Source organism: Polypterus senegalus, chromosome 5 (genome assembly GCF_016835505.1).
Source record: "Polypterus senegalus isolate Bchr_013 chromosome 5, ASM1683550v1, whole genome shotgun sequence".
NCBI lineage: Eukaryota > Metazoa > Chordata > Cladistia > Polypteriformes > Polypteridae > Polypterus > Polypterus senegalus.
The window spans coordinates 72,999,626-73,015,589 of record NC_053158.1 but is presented as its reverse complement, the minus strand read 5'-3'; the positions used below and the strand labels follow the sequence as shown (position 1 = coordinate 73,015,589).

The window sequence follows — 15,964 nt, the reverse complement described above, 5'->3', positions numbered from 1 at the left end:
TAAAAGCCTCCTCTATAAATGTTAGAACAGAAATGCAAACCTCTGTGAGGTTAATAGAATAGTAATACACACACTGTTAATTACTGAGACTGAACAGAGAGCAAAACGAAGTCAAAATACACATTTAACAACAAGAATGTGTATCTAATTAAAAGGATGAATACAAAAGAATCACATGGCTCTACAAAGCTTAACCAGTGACCTTGAGAAGTCCTTTAAATTTGGCATTTATTTTAACATTGGCTAACATAATAATGTTCCAACTTATACAAAGCAGGGTAGTGGCCAAGCTGCAGCCTATCCCAGACAGCAGTAGGAGCAAAGTAGGAACAATTCCTGGACAACGCTCCAGCCAAACACAGGGTGAACACAGGAACACACACATATACATACAGTGCATTCGGAAAGTATTCACAGCGCATCACTTTTTCCACATTTTGTTATGCTACAGCCTTATTCCAAAATGGATTAAATTCATTTTTTTCCCCATAATGACAACATGAAAAAAAGTTACTTGAGACTTTTGCAAATTTATTAAAAATACAAAAATTGAGAAAGCACACGTACATACAGTAAGTGTTCATAGCCTTTGCCATGAAGCTCAAAATTGAGCTCAGGTGCATCCTGTTTCCCCTGATCATCCTTAAGATGTTTCTGCAACTTAATTGGAGTCCACCTGTGGTAAATTCGTTTGATTGGACATGATTTGGAAAGGCGCACACCTGTCTATATAAGGTCCCACAGTTAACAGTTCATGTCAGAGCACAAACCAAGCATGAAGTCAAAGGAATTGTCTGTAGACCTCCGAGACAGGATTGTCTCGAGGCACAAATCTGGGGAAGGTTACAGAAAAATTTCTGTTGCTTTGAAGGTCCCAATAAGCACAGCGGCCTCCATCATCCGTAAGTGGAAGAAGTTCAAAACCACCAGGACTCTTCCTAGAGCTGGCCGGCCATCTAAACTGAGTGATCGGGGTAGAAGGGCCTTAGTCAGGGAGGTGACCAAGAACTCAATGGTCCCTCTGTCAGAGCTCCAGAGGTCCTCTGTGGAGAGAGGAGAACCTTCCAGGAGGACAACCATCACTGCAGCAATCCACCAATCAGGCCTGTATGGTAGAGTGACCAGACGGAAGTCACTCCTTAGTAAAAGGCACATGGCAGCCCATCTGGAGTTTGCCAAAAGGCACCTGAAGGACTCTCAGACCATGAGAAACAAAACCGGCCAATACCATCCCTACAGTGAAGCATGGTGGTGGCAGCATCATGCTGTGGGGATGTTTTTCAGCAGCAAGAACTGGGAGACTAGTCAGGATAAAGGGAAAGATGACTGCAACAATGTACAGAGACATCCTGGATGAAAACCTGCTCCAGAGCGCTCTTGACCTCAGACTGGGGCGACAGTTCATTTTTCAGCAGGACAACGACCCTAAGCACACAGCCAAGATATCAAAGCAGTGGCTTCAGGACAACTCTGTGAATGTCCTTGAGTGGCCTTGCCAGAGCCCAGACTTGAATCTGATTGAACATCTCTGGAGAGATCTTAAAATGGCTGTGCACCGACGCTTCCCATCCAACCTGATGGAGCTTGAGAGGTGCTGCAAAAAGGAATGGGCAAAACTGGCCAAGGATAGGTGTGCCAAGCTTGTGGCATCATATTCAAAAAGACTTGAGGCTGTAATTGCTGCCAAAGGTGCATCGACAAAGTATTGAGCAAAGGCTGTGAATACTTAGGTACATGCGATTTCTCAGATTTTTTTTTTATTTTTAATAAATTTGCAAAAACCTCAAGTAAACTTTTTTCACGTTGTCATTATGGGGTGTTGTGTGTAGAATTATGAGGAAAAAAAATTAACTTAATCCATTTTGGAATAAGGCTGTAACATAAAACGTGGAAAAAGTGATGCGCTGTGAATACTTTCCGGATGCACTGTATCAGTGGACAATTCAGCATCGCTAATGCAGCTAATCTGTATGGTTTTGGACTGTGGAAGGAAACCCGTGAAGATGCAGGGTCATCATATAAACTCCACACAGAGGCACCCCAAATGTGAACCCCAGTCTCCTTGTTTTGAAGTAGCAGTGCTAACACTTTGCCAGCCCTACAATAATGTTACAGTGCTAAATAGTTTAAACATTGGCTTCCACTTATTTACTTTTAAATAAAATTAACATATCAATTAATCTACAGTATGCTGCCTTGCAAAAATGGCACAGGCAGGTGGTAGTAGAGTATCTGTAAAATGAGTGGGAAAGGGAGGTTTGCTGCATAAAATGTACAACTGAAAATTCTGTACTAAATATATGATGTTATCAAGTTATTATGAACAAAAATCTACAACAAACATTTCCAACACCTTCTTGAACCTATGCCTCAAAGAGTGCAGGCTGTTCTAAGGGAAAAAAGGAAGGCTCTCCCTGGCAATAGAAAGGTAAATGCAATAAAGTAGTTATTCACACATACACATGAATACATACACACTGAACAGTTTGTCATTTTGCTGTATACACAGCGAATGTATCCAAATATTATTAAATCTTTTTTGCACTTCTTGATTTAGAATTGTTCTTTTAAAACATATAGTATATTACCATGAACTGCAAAAAAGGTTCAGTTCTTTGAGCCACTTTCTAGAGGAGGATCATGAGTTTTACAAACATTACCAAATACTGGACTGCATTACACCAATAAGGTACTCCAATGTTTGTACAAAAAGGTCAACAATACAGATTGCTATTGCATAGAGTTATCCACATATTGAAGCAATTGCAAAACCAGAGTAAAAGTGAAGCAGAAAACACTTGTCCACAAAAAAAAAAAAAAAATCTGTTTTCTATAAGTACAATGCTACTACCATTTTTCTAGGGCAGAATATTTCTCAAAAATGACAAAAAAAAGAAATATACTTAACACCTACTAATAATTTCTAAAACTTCACCCAATCAACTGTTCAGCCTATTTCTATTATAAATTAGAAATATTCATTGTTACGTTTTTTAGAATATTTCCATAAATTCATGACTGCTTTTATGTTAGCCACAGTGGTAGAAGATACAGTATCTCTAGCACACCATCTCAGTGTCAGACATAGCAGTAGGTTTAATTATTTTATATTACTTTTAACTATACACAAATTCATAAGTCTCCAAAAATATCAGTGTAATTAGCTACCATTTTCAATTAATTAGTTCAAAGTTCCTCCCTGTGAGTGGCATGGTGAATCAGTATGATGTGATACCACCTTTCCCAATACATATAACCCCCTAGTTATAAGAAATAAGAAAAGTATGTTGTTACAAGCAGACTAAATCTGGATGCTTTAGGAGAGTATAAATAATGTGTTAGTCATTACAAAGGAATAGCAGATAGGCATGCCTGACCTTTAATATACAGTACTGGGGAACAGCAGCAGGTTAATGGTGCCAATCTCTTTTGTTATAATAGATCATTGATACATTAAAGAAAAGTATGAGAACGTCTGAGCCAGGAACAGGGCAGAGTCCCAAGGCTTTGGAAAACATCTTGCATCACCTCAGTCCCAAAGGTATCATGTCCTGGTGAGCTGAATGACTTCAGGCTCGTCACCCTGCTGTCACATGTGATGAAGACCATGGAGAGGCTGCTGCTTCACCACCTTAGGCCACTGGTCCACCACGCCCTCGACCCTTTGCAGTTCGCATACCAGGAGAAGGTGGGAGCAGAGGATGCCATCATCTACATGCTACACCGATCCCTCTCCCACTTGGACAGAGGCAGTGGTGCAGTAAGAATTATGTTACTGGACTTCTCTAGTGCCTTCAACACAACCCAACCTCGGCTCCTTAGTAACAAGCTGACAGAGATGGGAGTAGATTCATACCTGGTGGCATGGATTGTGGACTATCTTACAGACAGACCTCAGTATGTGCGTCTTGGGAACTGCAGGTCTGACATTGTGGTCAGCAGCACAGAAGCGCCGCAGGGGACTGTGCTTTCTCCAGTCCTGTTTAGCCTATATACATCGGACTTCCAATACAACTCAGAGTCCTGCCACATGCAAAAGTTCGCTGACGACACTGCTATCATGAGCTGCATCAGGAGTGAGCAGGAGGAGAAGTATAGGAACCTAATCAAGGACTTTGTTAAATGGTGCGACTCAAACCACTTTCACCTGAACACCAGCAAAACCAAGGAGCTGGTGGTGGATTCCGTGATTATCAGAGGTGACTGTGTGCAGACCTATAAATACTTGGAGTGCAACTGGATGATAAACTGGACTGGACTGCCAATACTGATGCTCTGTGCAAGAGAGGGCAGAGCCGACTATACTTCCTTAGAAGGCTGGCATCCTTCAACATCTGCAATAAGATGCTGCAGATGTTCTATCAGACGGTTGTGGCAAGCGTCCTCTTCTATGCGGTGGTGTGCTGGGAAGGCAGAATAAAGAAGAGGGACACCTCACACCTGGACAAACTGGTGAGGAAGGCAGGCTCTATTGTAGGCACGGAGCTGGACAGTTTGATATATGTGGCATGGAGAATCCACTGCATCCACTGAACAGTATCATCTCCAGACAGAGGAGCAGCTTCAGTGACAGACTATTGTCACTGTCCTGCTCCACTGACAGACTGAGGAGATCATTCCTCCCCCACACTATGTGACTCTTCAATTCCACCCGGGGGAAGTAAACGTTAATACTATACAAGATTATAGGCTGTTATACCTGCCTCGCACTCTCCACCTTGCATTTTTTAACTTGCACTGCGCTTTTATTATTATTTTATTATTTATTAATTAATATTGTTTTTATCAATATGCTGCTGCTTGAGTATGTGAATTTCTCCTTGGGGAATAATAAAGTATCTATCTATCTTTGATACTTTTTTCACCATGTATTGGTATCTCTGCAGTAGTATTAACACTTGTAGTTCGCCATCTTTGGGAACTCAGAAGCACATGTATTTTGTAGGGACTTGTGTAACATAATTAATTTCTTCTGCATTTCAACTAATGGTGCACCACAAATGATAGTGCTCCTGCGTAGATTACTATCAAATGCTTCAACAAACACTTTGGTTGAAGTAACGCTATGCAAAGCAACAACAGGAAGACTCCTCATCCACAATTTAATTACATTAGAACTTTTATTAGTATAATAGCCTTTTCAGCTTTTAAAATGTTTTGCTTGTGTATGAGAGTTTACTGTGTTATTTCCACAAAAAAAATGTTCTAAATATGTATCATGGTAATGACACTAGCAGCCCCAGGAATTTTAAATGCATATTTGAACATTTAAATATGAAACTTTATGTAGCTCTTCAATAATCTCAGAGTTGCAAGACAATTCTAATCAGAGGAAAAAGCAGTCACTGTTTAAGTAAAGCATTTTTAACAATATGTAACAGAATGCAATAGTAATTTGATTTAGCAAGGAGAAAGAAGACCTATGATAGAGCAGTATATTGATGATTTTAAGGGGGTTGGTAATCATTAAGAACCAAAATGGGTTGTGATGTCTATGATAAATCCATTCCAACAATATTAAAAATACATTGCTAATAATCAAGGCAAAAAAGGTAGTTCTTGGGCAAAACCCACTTTTTATGTGATTTACCTACCAACCTTAATTAATGCTGCAGCAAGACTGTCATGATGTTGTTTACTTATATACCTTTTCTGATTATTATGATTAAATATTCCTAAATAAACTGAATGTGTTGAAAATATACTACAAATTACAGGTACTACTGTTACAAAACAGGTACTACTATTACAAAATGAACAATGTAGAAGTTATAAAGTGGGCTTAAAAGTAGTACTTCATAAAACTCTACAGCACCACAAAGCACATTCTTTAATAAAAAATATGGCAGAAGATACTTTGAGACCACACTGTGGAACACATATTCTCAATTCAAGGATATCTTCAGTTTATGAGTGGCAGTGGAGTAACTAATATTTTCCAATGTCAGATCGATATATGTTAATGATGTCTCTAATCCAGTATATATCAATCTCTTATTAAATTAAGTACCATTCTTTTCCATAATTTAGATAACCCTGACATTGATAAAAAAACAAAAGTGAGTCCTTATGGAGTACTGCTGCAGAAACTCACTTAGTAGAGGATGATGGCCTTAACAAAAAAAAAAAAAAACTGCCAAGCTTAAGAAGCCGATGTTTAAGTGAACTTAAAACATAGATGCATTAAAAATAAATGTAAAACGAGAAGATTGTGCCAGAAAAAGTGAAATCCACCAGAAAAATGTAGTCCACTGCAATAATAGTAGTGTTTGTATAATTATTTTATATACATGGTGATAAATTCATTCATCCGCCTGTCTATCCATTTTCTGAATACACTGAATCTACTTTAGGGTCTCTTCGAGAGAAGAATGCCATTAACCAACACACCATATCAGCCAATAACCAATACACCAAAGCTGAATGAGGCAATTCAGTGTCTACAGTTGTAGTAAGCATGGGACAAATTTCTGTACAATGGTGACTTAGCTAAGATTAAAATCTAGCCTTCTGTAGCAGCACTAAGTACTATGCCATGGTCCAACCTTTGATTAATTCAATTTAAAAACGGACCAGCACTTCCCTCCAAAACAATATCTTCAATCAAAAGTACCTGACAAAATTTTCTTCCTTTATTCTACAAGCAAGATAGCAAGTAGAATGAATGGAAGATGTACCCGTTTCTAGAAAGAAATGTGATAGTAATCAAGAATATTCACTCAGACTCTTATCTTACATCTTACATATGCCTGAAAGAAAGACAACCAGTGTACCTTTTTTCAGTTTCATCTTAGTCGTCTTTTTGTCCCTCTCTCAGCCCTCTGTGCATTCTGTTTTTTTCTACACAATTATGTTGTATACAACAGCACTATAAATATTAAAACCATATTTTCAATTCCTGGCTAAATGATCTTCAGCTTGTTGTTCTATGCAGCATTTAACTGAACAGTATATATATGACGAATGACATTCAGGCAAATACAGACTTCAGGGCAAATATATAATTAAACTAAGGGAATGAAACAGAAAATAAAACAATTCATACAGTACTGCCATTAAATACCCATTTACTTGTAAATGTGAACATAGCAGTATCTCCTGCATTAATACTGGTAATCACTAAATGGAAAAACAGAAAGACTTGTAAAATTAAGCACCCACAAAACATTGAGGAATTGAAAACTCAAGGATGCTTTGACGGCTAAAAGCTATATTTGTTCTTTGAGCAAAATAATTAATTTTAAAAAATAATGGGGTTAAGTTTCCAAACAAATACACTGACAAATATAAAAAAATGTAAAAAAATTAAGCATATAAAAATATTACTACTACTTAAATCTGTTAGAGGGTGGTACAATGGGCAGTCATTAACAATACTGATCATAGTTCCTGAATCTTGGGATTCAATCTTAGTCCAGATATTGTTTGTAAAGAGTCTGCACATTCACCCAGCTTCTCAATGGATTTTCTCCCACTTTTGAATTTAATGTTCACGTCAGGTTCACTGAAGACACTAAAATTATCTCTGTATGCATTAGTGAAGTTACATTTGTCAGCATGTCCTAAAACAGACTGGTCACCTGTCCAGGGATGGTTACTGCCCTACACAGGATGTTGCTACTGGCCCATGACCTAAATTAAACAGGTGTGACAAACAATGGGTTACATTATTAGCAATAAGTTATTTCAACTCTCTATGCCTTGTTCTATATATCTTGTTGAGTTTCTATATATTTGGAACATTTACCAAAAAAAGTCTGGCATCCTATCCATGGTTGGTTTGTGCTTTATGCTAAATGCGGCCAGGATCTGCACAGCCTTCCCACAAACCTGACCTGGACCAATTGGTTTGACAATAAATACACAGATAATGTGTTCTTATTTTTAGATCATTTTAGAAAAAAATGATTTCCCAACTGGTTACATTTTTAAATCAAACTGGTTCAGAGAACATAATCGGCATGTATGTTAAAAGTAAATGATCTCTTTAACAAGTCATTTTTACTTATCTCAACCATTACTTTTATATGTTACAAAGTACTTTTTATCTTCTGTAAAAACAAGAATGAACAGATATAACTTTTCTAAATAATTTTGTAAAATCTAAAACTAAAACTGTTTGAGTCTCTTCAGGTTCTACTTATTCACATGTTACGTAACAAGTTAGTGTTAAGCAGGTAAAACCTGCTTAGCTCTGTTGATATATATATTTTTTAATACACCCAAAAATAATACAGAATGCAGTAAAGCCTAAAAACTATTAGTTTGTCACAATCTTCAAGCTTCAGTTTTCCACTGCTTTCTTTTTACCACAAATTAAGCTCTTAAACAAGCTCACAGTTTTAATACAGGGTAAGCCCTTTCTGTTGCAAACTAAGAAGTCAGTATTATAATTAAAATTTACAGTAAACTAAAATCTACAGTATGTACAGTTTTAATGTTATACAAATTCTAGTTTTACACATGTAAATTTTTATTGTCATCACCTTATTGTTTATTATCTTTAGTAATGTGCCTAAAATTAGACTCTACATTTACCAGCAGTCTCAATAATACATCCACTACATGAAGCAAAATCGCAACACCCTAAGCAAGAACACAGCATGCTGTAATTATAAAGCAAAACTGCTTTCCGGGTATGAGAATGTTTCTTGGAGGCCTAAACATTCACACACTATACAGAACAGACATTAGTAGCTTCAACACTAACCAATATATAGGATAGGTACTGGTTTTATTTCAATGTCATTTTAATAATGAATTGTTTCTGATCTCTGCTTGAAGTGGAAAATACTTTAAACCATGATGGTTTATTTTTGCAGACTAATTGAGTGTTTTTGATGATTTTTTATATACTGTATCTTACCATCACAAAAGTATTAGACTAAAGAAAAAGATCAAAATAAATGTAAACATTTCTGAAATAAAAGTAGAAATTAGAATATAGTACTGATAGAAAGTCTATATACTGTAGGTGTAGCTTGAAAATGGTCAGATATAAAAACTGGCCTATATTAGTAATTAATATTAATAAGTATTAATAAGTAATTATAGAATTAGTAAGTATTATTCAAAACCAGAGTTTTAAAAAGGCATGCTTTATACTCTTCCTTCTTTTCAATCACTTTACTTAGTTAGTTACTGCTACCGAACAGCTCTAGCGACCTTGTTTACCAAATTATAGCAACAGATTTATTCTTGCATTCCACTGACTTGATCATATGTAAAAAAAAAAAAAAATCTACGTAAAAAATTATTTATAAAAGCTGAAACGGACATGACAATGTTCCTATACGTACTCAGATTGAAAAGCAAGCAGAAAGCTTTCTTTATGCACATACAGTAGGCTAATGCTTGATCACTACCCTAGATGCATACAAAAGCCATAACAAACAAATAAGTAGTAATACGTTAGGTTACGCGAACATCAACTATGTAAATCTTAAAGTATAGACTAAAAACAGGTAAACCAAAATATTAACGGCAATTAACATGTAGATTTACTGTTGGTCAGCAGAAGGCACTGGAGAGGCTGGAACTGAAGGGCTACTTTGCTTCTTTTCAATAAAAATAAGCACAATACTAAAATATGTTACTCTGATTTTGCTGTAGACTGTAATGCAATATCAATGGTTTGTGTCTCACTATTTCAAATGTCACTCACTGTAGGTAGACTGTGACATTCAGCCGACTACTCTAGCATTGTAATCACTAATTAAGGTAATATGTTCATTTCATACCAACAAAAATCTTTGAAGAGTAAGGCGACATGGCATTGCACACTGTACTAGAGGAATCTACTAAAGGCATGTTAGGCAGAAAAAGTGCTTTCATAGATCAGTAGATTTTTACCTCTCAACATAAGCAGTTATTCATGAGCCATTTTCATCTGCTAAGTGCCCTTGCTCTGCAAGCTTGATTATGTGCAGTCTTTTATCAGGGATTGTTCATGGAGAACTTACAGACAGATCTAAAGTATCTCAGTCTACTTTTAGTCGAAAATTGTCTGCTATCATGAAGGCTATCATTCACAAACCTCCACAATTCATAATTTCCCTGATAATAAAACAGCTTAAGGTGCCATTAAGAGGTTTTCTGACCATGTTAGACTGCTACCATATTGCCATGTGAGCACATTTAGGAAACTTATTTTGAAAAGAAACGCCAAAGTTTAATAATGGTTCAGAACATTACTTGCTATTTTAATCACTGATGATTTCTTGCTATTTATATGTTCTACCATATAAGAAAATTTCCGGGCATTACATTTACATAGACCAGATACTCATTAAGGTTCACACAAATATAAGATGGCTTGTGATTAACAAACTGTCCATGAGTGGGAAGGATTTAGGAAAATATATCTGTGCATATTAATTGTTTAATAATTGCCCAAAAAAGTTGACTTTAATATTATTTATTAAGAGGAAATAGCAAAATCGACCACAGCTGGACTGCTACAGGAATAAGTTATATGTAATGGATAAAGCAGTTTGAGAAAATGGATGCACAGATCGTTGTGACCATTTTTATTTTTTATTAATGCTTTTACAAACAGACATTAAGAAAAAAGATTGAAGAATTAAATCTTAACACTCTTTGTGCCCTGGTACTGGAAAAAGTGGGTTCAGAAACTGCCAATATAGGTAGATAGTTAAAAAGATATTATTACAATAGTGAGCTAATGTGAAGAATGAAAAGGTAGAGACTGTTTTATGTATTCAGTTTTGAGACACACTAAGGCCATGAACCATGCCTTTCAGTTAAACAAAGAACAGGCATAAATCAATCATTTAAAAAAATAAGTTTGAAAAGGAACACCAGTTGTCATAAATTATCTTTAGGAACAAGCTTATGATAAACACGGCCTATTATTAATCAGGAAACGAAGGTTAAGCAAAAAGCCTGCTCATAGACAGTTTATTCAAAAAACAAACATGTGTAAAAGATGGTTCAATTCCATTATTTACCATCATCTTAATGTAAACAGTATTGTAAGCATTTTCTGTTCACTATCTGGCACTGGACCAAGATCACTTTGCATCAAATGTAGTCAGTAATTAACATTTTTTATTCTTCACACATTTCTATTAAAATAAAGAACAAGCAAATGTCAGTAAAGTTTTTATTTCACATTCAGCTGAGAAGTTCAAGGTACAAGATGAATATTATACAATTTGCAGCTTTGTCCACCTACAAATATTTAAAAAACCTTTTATCTATATTATGTTCCTTGCAAATGACATAAATTATCTTTCACATTTTTTTCTGTCAATATTTAATTTCACTTGCTAACACTGATCAGCCAACACAAAGGCATGAGTGGGAGCACAGCAACTCACTTAGCTCTGAAAAGAACATAAGTTCACACAATTATACCCAGGTAATTAGAAAGGATACAGTCAAATAATGGATGACACTGTGGTGCAGGGTTTATCACTTCCAGGACTTATCCAGGAAACTGGGTTCAAATCCCAACTTGGTTTACCATCTGTATGGAGATTGCAGATTCTCTGTGTCTTTCTGGAGTTATCCCAAGTTGTCCCCATATAAGTAAATGTGTGTGAGTGTGCCTGCCACTGCAGTTTGTTCCTACCTAGCTCTAGATGCTACCAGGACAGGTTCAGGCCTCAGCAGCCCTGAATTTAATGAAGCTGGTTCTGGTAATGGATGAATTAAGAAGCATATAACCTGTTATACCAAACAACTTTAACATTCCCACCAGGCAATGAGAAATCTGACTACAAAAGCACTATATAAAGAATTATTATTATTATTACAACAAAGTAAAGCTGTACTTTTCTTCTAAATAATCAATAGTAATGTTGTCATGCATTCAGAATACAGTGAAATGACTCTGACCAGCATGCAGTACATCACCACTATGATACACTACATTAGTTTTATCACTCAGAAAGTAAATTTATCCTTTCACCCATTTCTGAACTCACTTAACCAAATTATAGAGGGGCGCAAGAGCCTGTCACCCCCAGCATCAGGAGTGGGTGCCAGTCCATCGTTGAACAAACTCACACTCACACTGCGACAATTTATGGTTGCTAAGTAACCAAGCATGTACTTTTTCAGGATGTGGGAGGAAAACAGGAGTCTCTGGAGAAATTTTCCACCCAAAATATGGAAGAACTGCAAACTTCACACAGACAGTCACTGAGCCAGTGTTAGAACCTAGCCTCCTTGAGGTCTGAGGCAGCAGCTGCACTAACCACTGCACTACTTCTCCATCTAGGTGATAATACCAAATGTAATTCAGCAGAAAAAGGAGAGCTAAAATATAGTAAAGTATTTTTGTATTGCAATAATATAAATTAGAATTCTCTATTATAAAATGTTCTTCAAACATAAAACACAAAGTACTTTTATCAGGCTTAAAAACAAGTATCTTATAGGATACTCCGTTTATCCATTTTCTAATTCACTTCAGTGTTGTCTAGGCCTATCATAGCAGCAAATAGGCACCAGGCAGGAGCCAACCCTGGATGGAATGCTAGCCCACTGCGCACCCACACTAGGGCAATTGAGAGTCTCAATTATCCTAAAATGCATGTCATGTATTTAATACTTTCAAACAAAAATACACAATATTTACACTATATATATATATATTTACACTATATATATATATATATATTTACACTATATATATATATATATATATATATATATATATATATATATATATATATATATATATATTATACCAGAACAGCAAAACACTCAGTTTCCACACAGATGCAAATTAAAATGAAAATGGATCATGTTAATGGTATTATTTGCAATGAGACTTGTTTGTGATTGTTTTTTGTGAAACAAGCTAAAACATAATACAACATAAAATATATGCTCATCATGTGTGTGTATATGATCACTTCTAAAATTGGGATTTTTATAGGAGTTAAACAAATATTTTAATAAATCTTAAGTTATTCATCTGGTGTCACACCATACTTTTGAAATACAGAAAGGTTATTCTAAAATCATACTACTTAAGACACTTGTTACACAGTCAATATTTACCTTATACAGTGCCTTACACAGAATGCACTTTCAAAAGGTAATTTCCAAAAAAACTGCGATCTAATAATAGCAAACCCGTTAGGAAAACACCAAGTAAACCCATTCGTGAGTCAACATCGCTACACACAGATAAAATACATCACAGTATTTAAGGACTTAAATGTAACTTTGTGCCTATAAGAGTATTATATAAAAAAGAGGTCTTCAAAATGGCGGAGGAACTCTGAACAAACTATGCCGAAGAATAAAAAATAAAGCGAAAAGAGGAAACCTGAAATGAATCTGAAAAGCCAAGCCCTAGGAAGAGCACTGGGGACATCGAGCCCCGCAATACAGTGTAGCGTGTGTGTGCGCGCGCCCCCGGCCGTGCGTGATTGTGAGCTGCTCTCAATTTCTCACGTCACAAACAGAGGGAAGCGTTTCAGTTTCAGGAAGAGTTACGCTGTATCAAAATGTTGCAGGCTTCTGACAAAAAAAGAAAGAAAACATTTCCGAGAAAGAATTAATATTAGTTTCACTTTTGCCTCTGTAATGTATCTCAGCAGCACATTTATGTTTAGAAGGCGACATGAAGGCACACTTTAGACAAATAATTTTACAGCCTAAATATTTTACACGTGTTATAAAGTAGGCACACAGTGGAGAAAAAAAATAATGTATATAACGTCAGGTTAAAGAAGTAAAGCAAGCGCGTTATATCAAAACGGATTTCATCCTCTGCATCGAAATGTTACGAAACGTTTTGCTCCTACGTTGTACGTGCGCTAGGTGCCCTCTACTCCGCTAGCAAGGTTTTGCTGACTTTTCCCCCCTCACTGTGCCGTAGCCCACCGGTCATATGAGATGTTATTAATTTCTTACCCCCAGCAGTCAGCGAGCCCCGCACCGTTCTGACAGCCCAAGCGAGCAGGGAGCTGGAGCGTCAAATGCGCATGCGCCGGCCAGCGGGCTCTTTATTCGGCCCTCTGCTGGAAGCGCACCAGCGCTCAGACCAAACAGGTGAGTCTCACGGATACGACGATCCTGAAAAGAAAGATAAAGAGCTTTACTGAAGACTCTACCTGAAAACTTTAAATCGAAAGTCACTCATTACAAGATAGTAAAAATACATCTAGAAGATAATTGACGTTTTACAAGAAACACGATTGATTGAAAAAACAGTTAGTTAAAAAGTGGACCAAAGAAGACATCATGTCAAATATATAGTGAACAGAAAAGGGAACATCTTGATTTTAATGTGAAATGTATTATCAAATAAAACCCAAAATAATATGCATCATGTACTTAAAAATAACTTGATACAATTGGCACTGAGATCAACAAGTGCATTTCATATTCTATTAACGTAGCGTATAATAAGAGTGTTCCCAGAGAGCAACGAGAGGAACTCAAGCAGACACTGACGAAGCCTACTATTAGAACTGTCAGGCGTTCTAGCCTGTACACCAAAATCTGAAATCTGTAAAACTACTTTCATTCATATTATGTTAATAAGAAATCTGCATTAGCTTAGAGTGAATAAATGGGGTGTAAAAATGAATATTATAACATATGAAAAGAAAAGGAAAACTGTAAAAGTACCGCAGCACTATTGTCTACAGCTCTACTTGGTACCTTACTGCATGTGTCCATGTTTCTTTATGTGAAGAAAAGCATTTTAACATTTATGTGAAATCTACCCTTAACAAGTTTCCATCTTTGCCCCTTTGTTCTTGCTGCAGAATTTATTTTAAAATAACAGACAGTTTCCAATGTACTAATGTACTTTTATGTATGGTTGTTTTCTTAACCATACAAGTATAAAGAGAGACAAAATGATGAAGCTCAGGGCCCACAAAGTACACATTGTGCCAAAATGACAAGAAAGTGAGCACAAACAAACAAATTCATGCAACATAACATCTAAATAATATTGGAATATGCTATCACATCCCAGGTCCTCACTATGTGAAGTTTGCATGTTCTCACTGTGTCTGTTTGGGATTCCTCCGGCTACTCCAGTTTCTTCCCTAAAAAACCTCACACTGTTCCACTCCATCTGAACTAGTGTGGTGCTGAGGTGTCACCCGTTGCATGGCTGCACTTGGGTCCTAATCTGGATCCTGAGTTGGTTTGCCGTGTGGTGGGTGTGGCAATGTGCTGTATCAACACATGCTCCTAACCTCTCCTCCTCCTCTCTCCTGTCCAAAGACATGCAGTTTGGTTGGATTGATTATGCTAAATTGGCTCTATTGTGTATTTGGTGTGTGTCCGCCCTGTGCTGGACTGGCACCCCATCCAGGGTATGTTTCTGCCTTACACCCTGTGCTAGGTGGGATAGGGTCCAGTCCCCCAAAGTGACCCTGGTCTGGGTTAAGCGGGTAGAAAAAGACATGATTCCAATACAAGTAACTACCACAATTACAGAAAAACTAATTAAGCTCATGTTTCACAGTTCAATATAGTGTCTGATCTCTTGTCATACCAGATAAAGTGACTTGTGCATAAACTGGAGAGAAAGGTCATAATTGAGGCTGTTAAGGTAATTTGGAAGATCATGGGGATGGGGGGGGCGGTTGCATTATGTTGTGGAGCCTGACCGCCTAGGGAAAAAACCTATCACACAACCTGGTACAGTAGATCTGGCATAGATGCTGCAGTATATTTTTTCAGATGGCAAAATAATAAAGAATCCATGAAAGTGGTAAAACAGGTCCAGCATAATGCAGCAGGCCTCACAGACATAGCATTTGAAGAACATGTCTTTCAGGGAAGGGAGATGCACACCAATAATACACTTCATTGACCTCACTATTCTCTGCAGTCTCTTGTAGCTGGACATTCTGCAATTGCTATACCAGACTATAATGCAGCTGGTCAGGACACTATTGATGGTGCCTGTGTAAAATGTGGTGAGAATGGAAGACAAAACACTTGCTCACTTCAGTCA

The 15,964-nt window shown here is 36.9% G+C and overlaps 1 protein-coding gene across 2 annotated transcripts in view; it reads right to left on the bottom strand.

The window, feature by feature from the left end:
* Nucleotides 1–13,967, bottom strand: part of LOC120530360 (lethal(3)malignant brain tumor-like protein 4) — a 478,825-nt gene extending 464,858 nt beyond the window's left edge. For both annotated transcript variants that reach the window (XM_039754804.1, XM_039754805.1), the window contains exon 1: nt 13,897–13,967. The gene's annotated coding sequence lies outside the window, so the exon portion shown is untranslated. The remainder of the gene's footprint in view (nt 1–13,896) is intronic.
* Between the last annotated feature and the right edge of the window lie 1,997 nt (nt 13,968–15,964).